The sequence below is a fragment of the Eschrichtius robustus genome, chromosome 20 (genome assembly GCF_028021215.1).
Source record: "Eschrichtius robustus isolate mEscRob2 chromosome 20, mEscRob2.pri, whole genome shotgun sequence".
Taxonomy (NCBI): Eukaryota; Metazoa; Chordata; class Mammalia; order Artiodactyla; family Eschrichtiidae; genus Eschrichtius; species Eschrichtius robustus.
This window is the reverse complement of record NC_090843.1, coordinates 5956909-5972285: the sequence shown is the minus strand read 5'-3', so window position 1 is coordinate 5972285 and position 15377 is coordinate 5956909. Positions and strand designations below refer to the sequence as shown.

Below are 15377 nucleotides of genomic sequence, written 5' to 3'. Positions count from 1 at the left end.
TTGGCATCTGCTAGGCACCCTGTGAATGGGCTGGAGAATCAGAGACAGTGGGTCCGAGACTAGGGCCTTTTGTGGAGGCCCTATTTCCGGGCTGGGCTTGAAGCTGGGGATGCCGTGGAGGAAGATGGTCTCTGCCCTTCGGATGCTCAGGCCTTCCAGCCCCGGCTGCCTGCTTCACAGCGTGGCTGGAGTGAGGGGCCTGTGTTTCTTCTCAGCCTCCGGCACTCATGGAGGGATTCTTAGGGGAGAAGGGCTGGAAACTCCAGGCTCAGAGCCGTCCCTGCTCTCTTCCTGTGACCTCCGGGTGAACCGCTCCAACTTCTGGGCCTCAGTTTCCCAAACCTGCCCGTACCAGTCAGGGTTCCCAGAGAAACAAAAACCAAGAGACCATATAGAGACATATAGAAAGAGCTTTGTGTGAGGAATTGCCTCCTGTTATTATGGAAGCGGAGAAGTCCCGTGATCTGCTGTCCGCAAGCTGCAGACCGGGGAAAGCCGCTGGTGGTGTTCTAGTCCGGGGGAGCCTGGGAAGCCAGTGGTGTAAGTCCCAGGTCAACCGAGAGCTTCCACCCTTCCTCCACCTTTTTGGCTCTTGGGACCCTCAATAGATTTGTTGATGTCCACCCACGTGGGCAAGGACCCTCTGCTTTGCTCAGCTCACCAATTCAAATACTAATCTCTGGGCTTCCCTGGTGGCGCAGTGGTTGAGAATCTGCCTGCCAATGCAGGGGACACGGGTTCGTGCCCTGGTCTGGGAAGATCCCACATGCCGCGGAGCAACTAGGCCCGTGAGCCACAACTACTGAGCCTGCGTGTCTGGAGCCTGTGCTCCGCAACAAAGAGAGGCCGCGATAGTGAGAGGCCCGCGCACCGCGATGAAGAGTGGCCCCCACTCGCCGCAACTAGAGAAAGCCCTCGCACAGAAACGAAGACCCAGCACAGCCATAAATAAAATAAATGAATAAATAAATAAACAACCCCTCTCTTCAGTTAAAAAAAAAAAAATACTAATCTCTTCTGGAAACACCCTCACAGACACGCCCAGAAATGACATTTTACTAGCTATCTGGGCACCCCTTAGCCCAGCCAAGTGAACACATAAAACTAACCATCACACTGCCCACCCACTACCCATCTGTGTGAGTTTCCTGTGGCTGCCACCACAGAGGACCACAAACTGGGCAGCTGAAACCAGTTCAGGAGGCCAGAGGTCCAAAATCAAGGCACCGGCAGGGCTGGTTCCTTCCGGAGGCCCTGAGGGAGAAGCCAGTCCGTGGGCTCCCCGGCAATCCTTGGCTTGTAAGATGTGTCACTCCAACCTCTGCCTCCATGGCTACATGGCCGTCTTCCCTGAATCTCTCTGTCTCTCGCCACCTTCTCTCTGGGTGTGTCTCTGTGTCCAGATTTCCATCTTCTCAGAAGGGCACCATGACTGGATTAGGGCCTGATCCAGGATGACCTCATCTGAACTGGATTACAGATGCAACCACGCTATTTCCAAATAAGGTCGTATTCTGAGGTGCTGGACGGACAAGACTTTGGGGGACACTCTTTAGCCCAGTTCCCCACCTCGAGGGGTCGATGTGGTTAAACTCAGCTCATTACTAACGGTGCAGGGACTAAAGGCCTGGAGGCCCCTCTCTGGTGGGTTACCTTGTGCGGGGACCTGCCGCCCCAGGCCCTGGTTCCTGTCCCCTGGTGGACCAGCCCGGCTTGGGCAGAGATTGGACAGCACAAGGGCGAGCGGCCCTGGATTAGTGTGGGTCTGAGCAGCTCCAAGGACAGGCCAAGGATACCCAGGCAGGCGGGGTGGAGGTGGGACCGGCAGGCATGGGGCGGAGGGGGCCTGTGTGTTTTCACGACAGTGAATGCCTGTGGATGGGCTGTGGTTTGCATGCGGACTTGATGCCGTATCGAGCTGTGTGCATTGATTGGGTGACCACAAAGCCGTCATGCAGCAGGAGGGAGCTGCCTGATGGCCTGTCCCCACACTGTCCCAGGCCTCCTCCGAGTCACTCGGGGAGTTAGGGGTCGAGTGACCAGAGCCGGTGGGGCTCTGCCCTGGAGAGGCCTTGGGTGGGACGGCTCTGACCCTGCGACTCCTCCGTCCCCCAGAACCGGCAGCAGCCAGGAGGCCTGTTGGGAAGGCAGCCTATTTTTAATGAACAAATTACTGTCCTTGTTAACAGCACGAACAGGGCTTTGAGGGATCAAGGGAACCGGGGCTTGGGAAACAGCCACTAATGTAATGAAGAGGATGTGTTCCAGATGTGGCCTCTGGCTCAGCAGACAGCTGCCTTGGCCTCCTGGGGGGGAACCCGGAGCTCCTGGCCGGGAAGGAGGAGGAGGTGGGCGTGCAGATGGCAGGAGCGGGGTCGGGCTGCCCGAGGCTCAGGCCACGTGGGACCAGCATCCCTCCTTTCCCAGCACAGGGACCCCGTTCCAGAGAAACTCGGGCATCTCCACGCGCAAGTGGTTGTTCACGTAGCAGTCGCTGTTTGTGAAGACACGTGACATATGGCTGCTGTGAATGCAGTACCGCCTTTAAATGGGTTTTTACCTTTTTAGTCACAACAGCAGCTTTTCGCTTTTGACAAATGGCCATAGGTGTGTGAGACGCATCAATTCTGTCGGCAGATGGTGTGGGCTGCACGTGCGCTGCCCTGGCCCCCGTGTTGGGGACCACCGGCTTACCTCTGTGGATCCCGGGAGCAGGCTGGGTTGGTTGCTCGGGGACCGTGGAGGGGCTCCGATTGTATCCTGAGTCCCAGGAAGGCGAGGATGGCTCAGGAGGGAGGAGCGCATTTGGGCTCTGTGAGAGGAAAAAAAAAGTGGATTCATGTGTTTGCCTCCCTCTCCCCCTCTTTCCTTCCTGCCTCCCTCCATCCCTCATCTCCCATCTCCTTCTGCACACATGTGTTCAGCCATGCTGGGGACACAGTGCTGGGACAGGCCCGATGTACAGAACACAACAGTGAAAAAGGCCCCCTCTTAGCCTTCCAGAAGCCTCCTGGACTTCAGCTGGAGAAGCAAAAAAAAGGGGGTGGTTCCTTCAAGGCGGGGGCTCCGTTTCCCACTTGCCCCTTAACGAGAAAAGTCTGTTTTCAGTTGTCTTATCTTTGGGGGATCTGTTTTAAAATTTCACTTAAAGAAGGGGTTCACCACTTAAAAAAATTAAAAAGGGGGCTGAAGACTCTGATGCCGAACCCACTTACTTGCGGTGTAAGTGTTACCAGGAGGCCAGAGAGGTGCTGGGGCTCACCCAGAGGCTCAGTGTCAGTGACAGGCCTAGGCCAGCACCCGTGTGCCCTCACCACCCCGTCCAGGCCCCTCCTTCCTTCCCCGGCCGGTGGCTCAGCTGGGGCTTGGGGGCTGGCCTGGAGGGGAGTCTGCTGTTCCCGGGAGGACCGTTCATGTCCCTGATAAAGGCACAGGCCATCGATCCATGTTTTGCCCAGAGCTTCACACTTAACTTGCAGCTTCTCTTCTGGGAGGGTCATTTACTGACAATTACGGGTTTAAAGTGGGTCCAGTTTAGCAAGTGGTTTCTATAAAGAGCAGAGCCGTGTCCCCAGGGGGTGAGAGCTGGCGGTGGGGGTGGGGGCAGGGAGCCCAGAAGGACAGGCACCATGTGTGTTACGGATTTTATCGAGTCATAAACAAGGCTGGAGAATAAACAGTTAAAACTGGCTGGCACACAGCGTTGCCTCGGCCAGCCGGCTGGCAGGAGGGCCTGTGCCGCCCGGGCCGTCCAGCGCCGGCCGAGTGGCCTGACCCCGGGAGGGCAGGGGGTTAGGTGCTAGGACTGACCCCTGACCCCGACCCCCAGCCCCAGCAGCTGCCCCTGAGCTCCTGCAGACCTTTGCATTCCGCACGTGCTCAGATGGTTCCCAGATAGCGATGGGGGCAAATGGTGTGCGGCTTGGTGGTGACCAGCTTTGGGGCAGGGGGACCCCTGGCACCTCCCCCTGGGGAGATGCGCTGAGAAAAGGCTGAGATTTAGGGCACCTGCCAGCAGCTCTTCACTCGGCCACCAACTGGCCGTGTGACCTCAGCGCAGTGACCCAAGCCCTCTGAGCAGTGACCCAAGCCCTCTGAGCCTCCTTTTTCTCATGTGCTAAAACTGGAAGGAGAATATTTTAGCCTGCAGGGATAGCCCCGAAGTTAAATAAAACAGTAAGCACAAAGTACAAGGTGAACACTCCTGTGAATGTATAAGGATTCCCAACATCATCTTTATAGATATTGGTAGATAGATCTGTATATATAAATATACATGGCTCTCACTGGATGAGAGCTGAGAGCCAGAATGAATGGCATGGACCCTGCTGTCTGTGGTTCCAGGAATTCTACGCCTTCTCCCTACCAGCCAGTTCCATACATAATCCCAGAAAGTCCCGTAAGCAAATATTAAGCTCCCCCCGTTTTACAAAACGGACATCGCAGAAGTTATATACTTCGCCCACAGACAGCTGTAAATGGCGGGGCTGAGATTTGACCTTGGGTCTCCTGTGTCCCGATCCAGAAATCTTACAGCATCAGGCTCTCATCTTCCACCACGTCAGCTCCTCCTAAGGCAGCAGTGGGAGTAGCCAGAAGCCCGTGCCAGGCAGGGAGGTACTTACTGGGTGGCCAGAAGTGAGGGAGAGTCTCCGCCCTGCAGCCCCCGGTGAGATAGGGAAGAGCAGAAAGCATTCAAAAGTCAGGAGTGTTCAAGGTAAAGGAAATACAGGTGAGCCTAGGAGCAGCCCAGCTATTGGCAGGAATGAGCACAGGTGCGATGCAGGTGAGCTGAGTCCAGGTGCACTGGACCAGGCACCCGGGCGTGGACTTTGTACCGAACGGAGTTAGGAGACGGTCCCTGGGCCCCCGGCTGAGAACCAGGGTCCCAGAAGGAAGTTGTCAGGGTCCCGCCGTGCCTTCCTGGGCTGAGGGTGGGGGGAGGCAGGTGCCAGCCTCTGATGCCAAGGTCACCCCTCTCCTCCACCCTGCTCATCTCCCCCCTCTGCTGAGCCACTGCCGGGCTGTGACCGGGGCCTGCCATGGGTAGCCTACGGAGGCTGAGGACTGAAGGCCCCACCAGATGAGAGTGGTGGCAGGAGGGCCAGTAGAGGCTGGTACCTGCCACCCTGGCCTGTGTGCCCTGTCCCTGTCCTTCCTCATCTCCTGGGTTGGGGAGGGTGCATCAGAGTCATGTGGCCTCACTGAAAGTTGGGGCCTGCTGGGAGGGAAGGTGGCCATGGGCTCTGGACACTGCATTGCAGGCACCAGACCTGCCATCAGCTGACCAGCACCATCGCTTCAAAGGCTGGAGAAGGGAGGAGGACAGAATGAATAAATACAGAAATGTGTGAAGGTGTAAACAGTGCATCGGGATAGGTGCTTCTGTGCGGGTCACCTCAGTTCATAGTCCTGCCAACCCATTTTACAGATAAGGAAAGCAAGGCTTACTAGGGTGAGTGAAGTGACCTGTCCCCGGTCTCTGGGCCAGGTGTGGAGCCCTATTGGACTTTGACGCCATGCCCCGCATCCTCTCCAGGTCGCCCAGCTAGGAGTCAGAGTAAGGACGGGACCCAGATGTGCCCAACTGCGTACTGATCAATAGATCACTCTGTAAGGCTGCTTTTCCACGGAGGCCCCGTGGCCTCCACACCCACGCATAGGCCCTCGCTCCAGTCCGCCTGGCGCTCCACATTGCCCAGCGGTTCCGTTCCAGAGCTGCCCAGGAGCCCCGTCTTGCAGACCTCCCACTGCCTCTGGCCAGGACGCTCGATCTGCGCGTCTGTGCCTGGAACAGGCCAAGCACATTAGGACGGGCAGCGGGTGGTGGGGGGAAGGCCTGCCTGGGATGTGAAGCTGGCAGGGCCTCGGGGTCAGTGGGCTCCCTGCATACCCCCTGCCCAAGGCCGGCATCTCTGATTTCTGTAATATCGTGTCTCAAGGGTTTCCTGGTCAGCACGCCTGGTCCGTGTTCATGACGCCCTCAGGCTGCTGGGCGGCTGGTCCTGAGGGGCAGAGAGCCCGGCAGGATGGGGCCTGTTCCTCCCCCGCCCCCCCCCCCTCAGTCCCCTGGCCCCTCGCTGCCCTCCTGGCTGCCTTCGTGCATTCCAGGAGGATGGGCCCTGGCTGGGGCCTGGGGAGGGAGGGGTGGTGGGTGACGTCAGGCCTGCACTGACGCTGCACCCGCCCCGGCCCTTCTCCCAACTGCCTCTCATTCCCCCATCAGTGGCAACTCCCGCTTCCTGCCCATCTCTGGGGCTGTGGTGAGCAGCTGGGGCCATCTGGGGCTGGCCTGGACCCCAGGCCGCCTTCCCATGACTGCGTACCTCATTAGGAAGCAGCTTGCGGCGCTGGCCACGCTGCTGAGCCTCTTGAGGTTGCCCTGCGATGTCCTTGTGGCAGGTAGCGTCCAGTCACATGCAGAGCTGAGCGCCACTCATGCGGCTGCAGGGCGGGCGTCCGGGCAGCATGGGGGGCCCCCTTTCTGAGCCTTGTCCCCCACTCCCGGGAGCTTCATGGGGGCTCTGACGCCGTGCTCGGTTGTCCTCTGGGCCCACCCTCCATCGGGAGCCAGGGGGCAAGAGAATCACACAGCAAATGGCGGGGACACTCTGCCCCCGACCTGGGCCCACCGCACCTGCTGTTCCAACCGCCCCACGCACACCCTCTGCCGCGCCCTTTCCACGTCTGACTGTCACGCGGCTGGGGCATCTCATCCACACTCTTCCCAGGACCACCACCCAGGCCCCCCACACATACACACAAACTACCCCCTTTACACAGCCCTCTGCGGCCCCCAGGCCTGTTTCCCACGTGTTCATCTCACCATCTTCTCGCCCCTTCGCGCAAATGCTGGCGTATCCTCCCCACTTTCCCGCTACCTTTCCTTCTCGTGCCCCTTCCCTCCCCCACGAATTCATTCATTAGCATTAACAAATGCTAACTGAACACCCACCGTATCTCAGGCTCTGATCTAGGAGCTGACCATAGGGTCCTTGGAAAAAAAGAAACAGGCAAACATCTTTGTTCTCCTGACATTTACCTTCTGGTTGGGAGATAACCAACAGAATAGATAAGTCAGTTTTGTTTTGTTTTTTTTTTTAGTTTAAACAACACAAATGTATTATCTTACCATTCTGGTGGTTAGAAATATGACACAGGTCTCACTGAGTAAAATCAAGGTGTTAGCAGGTCTCTTCCTTTCTGGAGGCTGTGGGGAGAGCCTGTTTTCTTGCCTTTTCCAGCGTCTAGAGGCTTCTTGCATCTGTGTTGTACACCTGAAATTAATATGATATTATAAATCAACTCTAATAAAAACAAAAGAGAGAAAGTACGTCAAGACAACATTTTCAGTATAATGTAAAAGAAGTTAGAATCCTAAAGTGATCAGTATTTTTTTTTTTTAATTTTTTTTTTTTTTTTTTGGCTGTGTTGGGTCTTCGTTTCTGTGCAAGGGCTTTCTCTCGTTGCGGCAAGCGGGGGCCACTCTTCATTGCGATGCGCGGGCCTCTCACTATCGCGGCCTCTCTTGTTGCGGAGCACAGGCTCCAGACGCGCAGGCTCAGTAGTTGTGGCTCACGGGCCTAGTTGCTCCGCGGCATGTGGGATCTTCCCAGACCAGGGCTCGAACCCGTGTCCCCTGCATTGGCAGGCAGATTCTCAACCACTGCGCCACAGGGGAAGCCCAGTGATCAGTATTTTAAATAATATAAAGTCCTTATATTTTGAGACCATCTTATATATACAGTTGTAGGATGCTGAAATCTATTGATGTGGCCCTCCTATACCCAAAACACCCCTCCTCCTGGGGCCTCAGATGAAAGACAACCTAAAGTAACATAAGTTGTATCATAGGACGATAAGTACAATTTATATGTATTAGATGCTGATAAGTTGCTATGGGGAGGGGGAAGGAGGGGGAATAAAGCAGGAAAGAAGAGAAGGTATTTTGGGGTGTGTGTTGGGGGGGTGTGTGGGTGTGTCTGTGTGTGTATGTCTGTGTGTGCATGTGTATATGTGTGTGTGTCTGTGTGTGCACGTGTATGTGTGTGTGTGTGTCTGTGTATGTGTATCTGTGTGCGTGTGTATATGTGTGCGTGTGTCTGTGTGTGTGTGTGCATGTGTATATGTGTGCGTGTGTCTGTGTATGTGTGTGTGTCTGTGTGTATGTGTGTGGGTCTGTGTGTGTGTGTGTGTGTGTGTGTCGGCCTTGAGGCATCTGATCTGGGACAGTCTGACGACATGTGACTCAGGCCCTCTGGTACCCTGATGAGGAAGGCAACACTCCAGCCAGAGGTGGTTGGGCGTCCAGGCAGTGGTCCAGTGTCTGGCCTCTCTCTGGAGCCCATAAACCCGCACCAACGCCACCTCCTCCCCGCCCAACATTCGGCCTCAGAGGCTGGCGAGGGTGGATGGTCCATGGCTGGGCCCCAGAAGTTAGGGGGTTTGGCCACGACTAGGTTTGGGGAGATGGTTCTTGAGATGGAAGTAAGAGCAGACAGACCTGAATTGGAATCCCAAACTTATCGTTGATTAACCGTGAGTTACGGAGTAATTTTTTTAACCTCTGCGCCTCTGTTTTTCCTTCTGTTCAGTGGGCAGGCTGAAACCTACCTTGTAAATTCCCTGTGGAGATTAAAGGAGACAAAGCAAAGAATCTCCGTGGTCTGTGCTCCAAGAGGGAAAAGCATTGAGACAGGACCTGGGTGGGTAAGTGAGGGGACAGGGACACCTTGAATAGAGGGCTGAGGAACCAGGGCCGGCTCCAAGCCCCCTTCGCGTGCCCCTTCGCCCTGCCCCGTCCCAGGAGGGAAGGAGAGGAAAGAGCAGGGCTGGAAACCAGCCCTCGTCGCATGCCCAGGCCCCCGTGCAGTGCAACAGCCACTTCCCGCCTGTGTCTCTTAGAAGACTTCTGCCTAATCTAGTTAACACCCCCTGTGATCCGATTACTCCATGAAAGAAACCCCAGATCTGATCGGAAGGCATCATGTGAGTGGCACGGGTTGGCGGTGGGGGGCACTGCAGAGAAGGGGTTCCACTTTGGCTGCCACTTGCTCCTCCCCGAGGCCTCTGACCCTTCCAAGCTGGGTGTCCTGCCTCTGGCAGGCCCGGCAGGTGCCGGGTACAGAGTCCTGTGCCACCACCGTCCTCCCCTGGTGCCCGGGAAAGCAGGTGCTGTCTGGCTACCTCTAGCCCCCTGGCCTTGGAGGGGAAGCCTTCCCCTCACCCTGGCCCACCATCCTTGCTCCCTTGGGTGGGGCGTGCCTGCTTAGTAAGGAGGAAAGTTGCAATTGTGGCAACGAGTGTGGGCAGGGGCGGGTGGGGAGGGTGAAGGGATGGGTGTTCAGAGTCGGCCAGTGACTTGAAGAACAGAGGTGTTTGGGCCCCTGCCCTGCGTGGACGCTTGGGAGCAGCTGTGAATCCAGGCTGCTGAGGGACCTGCAGAGACCCCCCGCCTCTGCTCCAGGTGACATACACCTGGCGGAGGACGAGGATGGAGGCACCCACCTGTTGAGGGAAGACCTGGAGCAGGAGCCAGTTATGTCCCTCGGGGAAGGAGGGGGGCGGGGGAGGGGAAGGCCATGCTGGATGCTGGGATGCTGAGAGCTTAGGGAGGGCCACCTGGGCCTCTCACTCGCCACCTGTAGAATGAGCAGGTTGACCGGCTGGGCTCTGCACCCTCTTCCCGCATTACCCTGCTCCGTGCGCTGCAAACACTGTTCCTGGGTGAACAGAGGTTTCCAACACCCCAGAATATTGGGAGAAGGCCATGCGGACGGGCCACGAATCCATGACCCTTTATTCCGTACCTTCCCCAAAACGCGTGGTGTCGCCCAGGGCCCTCATTCTGGAGAGGGGGACAGGCCGGAAGCCACCGGGGCCTGCCTGCCCGTCCAGTCACCCCTTCTTACCTGTGCATCCCTGGCGAGCCGCCCTCGGTCCAGGCCTCCTCTCCCTGCCCCCTCCGCCCTTCTTCCCTCCGAGCTTGGCTCGCGGCATGTCCTGGTTAGACTCCAGACAGCCACAGTTGTGTAAGTGGGCCAACCAGGCAGGACGCCGACGGGGACAGATGGCCGGGGGCGTTGGCAGCGGCACAGAGAGAGGCTGTCACATCCTCTACCCGCTAGCCTGCCTAAAAAATCAAAAAGCCTCCGTCTCTTTCCCTCCAATGCTCCCTCTTTGATTGGGTTCCGCTTCCATTTCAATCATTTTTATTATCCCAATAAAATCTGCTCTTACACGTTCGAATAGTACAGGTGTAATCCTGCCGGCAGGTATGGGGCAGCAACTTGTAGCCAGCCTCTAATTCCCCAATGAGGGGACACCGTGGCCTTGATCGTTCCAAGTGGTAGATGGTGCCAAGGTCACGGAGGCTTGTCTGTGGACTTTTTTCTGCCTGTGGATTACCTTTCTCTAGGTGTTGAGGGGCTATTGGTGGAATACAAGTTGCAATTCCCTGACTGCGTCTTTATTGACAGATGAAGGCAGGCACCTAGAGTCATCCTCAGATTTTTAAGTTGAACGTGGCCGCGGAAATCAACTCCCTCCTCTCCCAGGCGCCCACCCTGTGTCCCCAGAGGGGCCAAGTGTGCTGCTGGAGGCCTTTGATCTCTAGTTGAACATCAACTGCATTGCCCCCGGCCCCGCTTACCTTTCTAGTGCTTGGTACTTTTCGCCTGTAAGGTTTCCTAACAGCTGTGTGATCGCCGCCCTCTGGCTCTGTCCCCATGTCACAGGTGAGCAGTCTCAGCCACGTGGAGAGCAGGAGGGGCCCCCAGGTGTCCTGGCGTCCAGCGCACTTTTCTAGTTCTTTTCCATGCTATTGTCTGTTCTTGCCCACCTGGTCTCTCCAGGTGCATAGGCTACCGAGTAAGATACAGGACTCCCAGGTAAATGTCAATTTCAGATAAACAAGGACTCATCTCTTAGTATAAGTATGTCCCAAGTATCAGGTGTATATGCTGCATTTCCTGCAGGTTTGGACTGTTGAAAACCCCAGCTCTAACAGTCTGGGGTTGACATTTAACCGGGTGTCCTGTTAACCCAGAACGGGGCCCAGGAGGAGTGTACTGGGAACCAGGGGAGCAGAGGCAGGACTGGGTGACCAGAAGCCCTGGCTCCTTCTCCCCAGGCACAATGCCCATCACTAGTCACCTGTGGGCTCCCCTGACCTCAGCAGACCCCTGCCCTGCCCTCTGGATGTGACCCCCACCCAGAGCAGGAGCAGTGGGGACCAGCTGCCGCCAGGCAACGAATCACCTAGCAAGGTGGGCACGCCGAGGAAGGGCAGATTTATCTGGGCCCTCTAGCTCCTGAGATTTAGCGTCTTTGATCCTTAGTTTCTGAAGGTTTGGAGTGTTGAAAATTCCAAGCGTAAATTTGGCCTGTTGTAAATTCCAAGAGTCCAGGGTCTCAAGGGGCAGAGTGGGCTGTTCTCTACCATGGAAGGGTGGTGTTGAGTCTTTGGCATGTATCTGTGGGACCCGCAGGCGTTGGGACATCATCTCCAACGGGGGAAGCAGATGCCTGGGAAGGAGGTATCACTTGCCAGGGCTGTCAATTCTCACGCCTCCCACACCTGCTGATTCCACTAACAGCCTCCTAACCGACCCCTCTGATCTGGCCTTTCCTTTCCTTGCATCCCGCAGACAGCTGTCTGAGCCTTCTTGCTAAATGTCCCCTTTCATCAAATGCCTTCCGCTTCTCAAAGGACCCACTGGCTCCCCGTTTGCTATTGAGCCAGGACGTTGACCGGCCCCACCTTTTTAGAGTCTGTAATTGGCAGCCTCCTATCTGCCCACTTGGCTGCCCCCAGGCCCTTGGCCATTTGCAAGAGGCCACATTCCAGAGAGGAATGGGCATGCGTGCAGGTATTTTCGGCCAGTAGCTGCCTGCTTTCTCTTGAAGGCTGTCCCCTATTCCAGCGCTTTTCAGTTCACCTGATTACAGCAAGGACAAAGGCATAATTAGATGCTAATGGCACTTAGCACCTCTGTGACACCTGCAAATCGCAGTGGCTCCACAGGACTGCTCAGGATGAACCAACGGGCTCTGCCCTGCTGGCTGGGGATGGGGCTCCGTTACTGCCCAAACACACGCACTCTTGTCCCCCTTACCCCATCTCACACCCCAAGTGGGGCTCCAGTTTCCAATGACCAGACCGGAGTTAACCCTGCTTCAGGGCCAAGCAGTGCTGACGTACGAACAGCACTGTGAGCAGGGCTGAGCGCTACCCCGTGACTTCCTGTTTCATCCCCACCCAATGCTGTGTGGCAGGTGGCAGTGTCCCCACTTAGCAGACTAGGAAGCTGAGGCTCGAGGAATAAGGGACTTGCTCAAGATTCACACCACTGGTAAGTGGGAGAACGGGATCCAGAGCCACCTCTGTCTGGTTCCAAGGCCACGTTCATTGTCCCACGCTCTTCCTTCTGTTTCACTTCCCCAGCTCTGCGAATCTGAGCCCCACCTCGAGGCTCTGCTCTCCCTCGGGGCCTCCCTCACTCCTGTTCTATGTCTCTAAATGCGTTGAGCACCTATAACTGTGCACCTCGAAAGAGATCGAAAGAGACGCTGCCTGATGCTCCAGGGTTGTGTCTATGTGTGTGCGCTAATCTGAATCTCTCCCAGCTGGACCGTGCATTTCTGGTGGCCTGGAAACACACCGTCACACCGTAAAGCCGCTGGCTTAGAGAGGAGCTTGTAGTCGGCACTAAATAACCACTCCTAGACAGAGTGAGTGGTTGCAATGCCTGCAGTTTTTCGTTCTTGCTTAAATAGATCACTGACTAACAAGTGAACATCTCCCCTTGAGAAAGTCGTGCGTGCCATCGCGGTGAGGAAGCCAGCTCTGGCTTTAGTTACTCTGGGTTTCCAGCCCCACTGTGCACTAGCTGTGAGACCTTGGGCTTCTCTGTGCCACAGGTTCGCGGTCTGTAAAATGGGCCACCAGAAGGGCCCCCCCCCACTCCGAGGTTTGCTGTGGGAGTGAAGTGGCTTCGTGTGTCTACGGCACCTACAGTGCGGGGAAAGGTGCCCCGTTACATCCAAAGCCTGGGATTGTGCCACCCTGGCCCTCGGGAACTCAGGGCACTGTGACATCTCCTCACCCTCCTCAGATGTGAATTGCAAGGTGATCCTAGCCTGGGTGGATCGAGAGCAAGATTTCTCAGCCTCGGCACCTGGGCACTTTGGACCGGCTCATTCTGTGTAATGGGGGAAGGGAAGGGAGCTGTCCTGTGCCTTGTAGGATGTTTAGCAGTATCCCTGGACTCTACCAGCTAGATGCCAATTATAACAACCCAAAATGCCTCCGGACATTTGCCCTGGGGGCTCAGGCTGGGTGACAACATTCTCCAACTGGAGAATGCATCAGACTCACCTGGAGGGCTGGCTAAAACACAGACCGCGTAGCCCCACCCTCAGAGTTGCTGATTCCTGGAGTCTGGGAAGGCCCCAGAATCTGCGCCTCTAACGAGTTCCCAGGTGCTGCTGCTTCAGCTGTGCCAGGGATCCCCACTTTGGGAACCACCGAACAAGAGTAAGATGGTCAGGCTGTAGAGGTATTGAGGCTAGTGAACATGGTACTGAGAAGAGAGAGGACAGGAGAGGAGTTTCCGGGAAGAGGTACCTCCCTGCAGGTGGGAAGCATTAGGAACAAACGTGTAGATTTTACTGAAAAAACAAAAAACAAAAAAAAAACCCAGTAACAACAGACTCAGAAGCAGTGAGGAGACTTGGAAAGGAGAGCGGCTGCACGCTTAGGCAAGGAGAAGCTAATTCAGGGAGCCAGCTCCAGGGGAGCCTGACAGAGGGCCTGATGGGCACGAGGAGGGCTGTCTGCCCAGGAGCCGAGGGTGGGGATGCCTGGACCCAGACAGAAAGGCTCATTTCCTGAAGGGCCAGAAGAGCCCGGAGAGACAGTGACGCTCAGCTCTGGATGGGAAAAGCAGCTCCAGAAGTGGCCGCGGACTCCTGTCTCATCTGTGAGTGAACCTGCGTCAGGATGACATGAGTCCCTGCGAGAGTAACAGAGATAATGTACAGAGACGGCCACGAGGCTTCCCACGGCCCAGGGGAAATCGTGGGAAATACTCACCTACTCAGCAGAGTGGTGATGCCAGCGTGACCCAGGGGGAGGGCGGTGTCGAGGGGACACCCTGTGGTGGTGGCAGCTCAGAGTAACTTAGCAGCTGCAGCTGGGCTGGCAGGAGAATCTTCTATCCAGGCTCTGCCTTGGCCCATCCGTGATCACGTCCAGGCAGCTCCGGGCTCCACCTCTGTCCTGTGGCTGGGGGACTCACACGGGGGAGGGCATTCAGCTGACCAGGAGTAGAAAGCAGGCTGAGCGGAACTTGCTCAGGGACCAGCCCAGTGACCCTGGACTCCAGAATCTCAAGATGGAATTCCAAGGGTGTGGAATTTGAGTCAAGGTCTGTGTCCAGGTTCCTCTATTTGGAGCTAGATAGATGATCTTGGGAGGGGTCACTTAGTAAAAGATCTTTACCCTGTGTGGCACCTACCGGGCCTTTTACATATTACATTTATCCCATTTTCACATCAGAACTACAGGACAAATCCCCTTGGAGAGATGAAGAGACTGAGGGTCAGAGTGGCAGCTAGAATGTGGCAGAGCAAGAATTCCATCCAGATCTGACTCTAAAGAACATGTTCGACTTCATTTTTCTATCTCTAAAATGAGGTTCATACTCCCAACCCATTCCCTCCTAGTGCTGTCATGGGAATCAGATGGGATAAAAATGTATGAAAATATAAGCTATATGAACGCCAGAGATTATATTCATGACGATTAAACTTCTGCACCGTCACGTTTTAAGAGCCAGGCGTGCTCCGCTCTGAACATCAGGGGCGATGGTTCAGTCTACCCACTTGGTCGGCCAGGGGTCTGGTGCGGGAACTCAAGGTGGGGCTGCCCCCCAGATAGGTACCCCCCCACCCCACGCGGTCTGCTGAAGCATCAGAAATTGAATTTCACGGCTGGGTGCACAGAGATAGCAACTCGAGCTCCATGTGTTTATGGCTCGAGGAGGAGATAAGATTTGATTAAGAAGACTGCTATTAATTTATGGCAAGTACACTCGCTCTAAGGAAGAGGCTGCTTTTAATTAATAGCCAGAAGGAATTTACACTCTTGGTCTCAGCGAGGGGGAGAAGGGTGGACGGAGGGGGGCAGTGGAGCAAAGTGAATGATGTGGATGGATTGATCCAACCACACACAGGCCTTTCTTTTGAAGGGAATATACATACACATACGTAAAGGGCAGCAGGAAGAAGAGAGGCATTCCAGCTCAGGATACTGGCAGGCGGGCTGGGAGAGCCAGCTGGGTGGAGAGGGATCAGGAAGAGGAAAGGACCCAGAA

The 15377-nt window shown here is 55.9% G+C and overlaps 1 protein-coding gene across 4 annotated transcripts in view; it reads left to right on the top strand.

Annotated features, from left to right (window-relative positions):
* Nucleotides 1-15377, top strand: part of SDK2 (sidekick cell adhesion molecule 2) — a 266204-nt gene that overhangs the window by 42020 nt on the left and 208807 nt on the right. Inside the window, exon 1 of one of the 4 annotated variants that reach the window (XM_068530697.1) lies at nt 8628-8709. The exons of the other annotated variants lie outside the window; for them this stretch is intronic. The gene's annotated coding sequence lies outside the window, so the exon portion shown is untranslated. Of the gene's footprint in view, nt 1-8627; nt 8710-15377 lie in introns of those variants that run through there. 4 annotated transcript variants of the gene reach the window in all.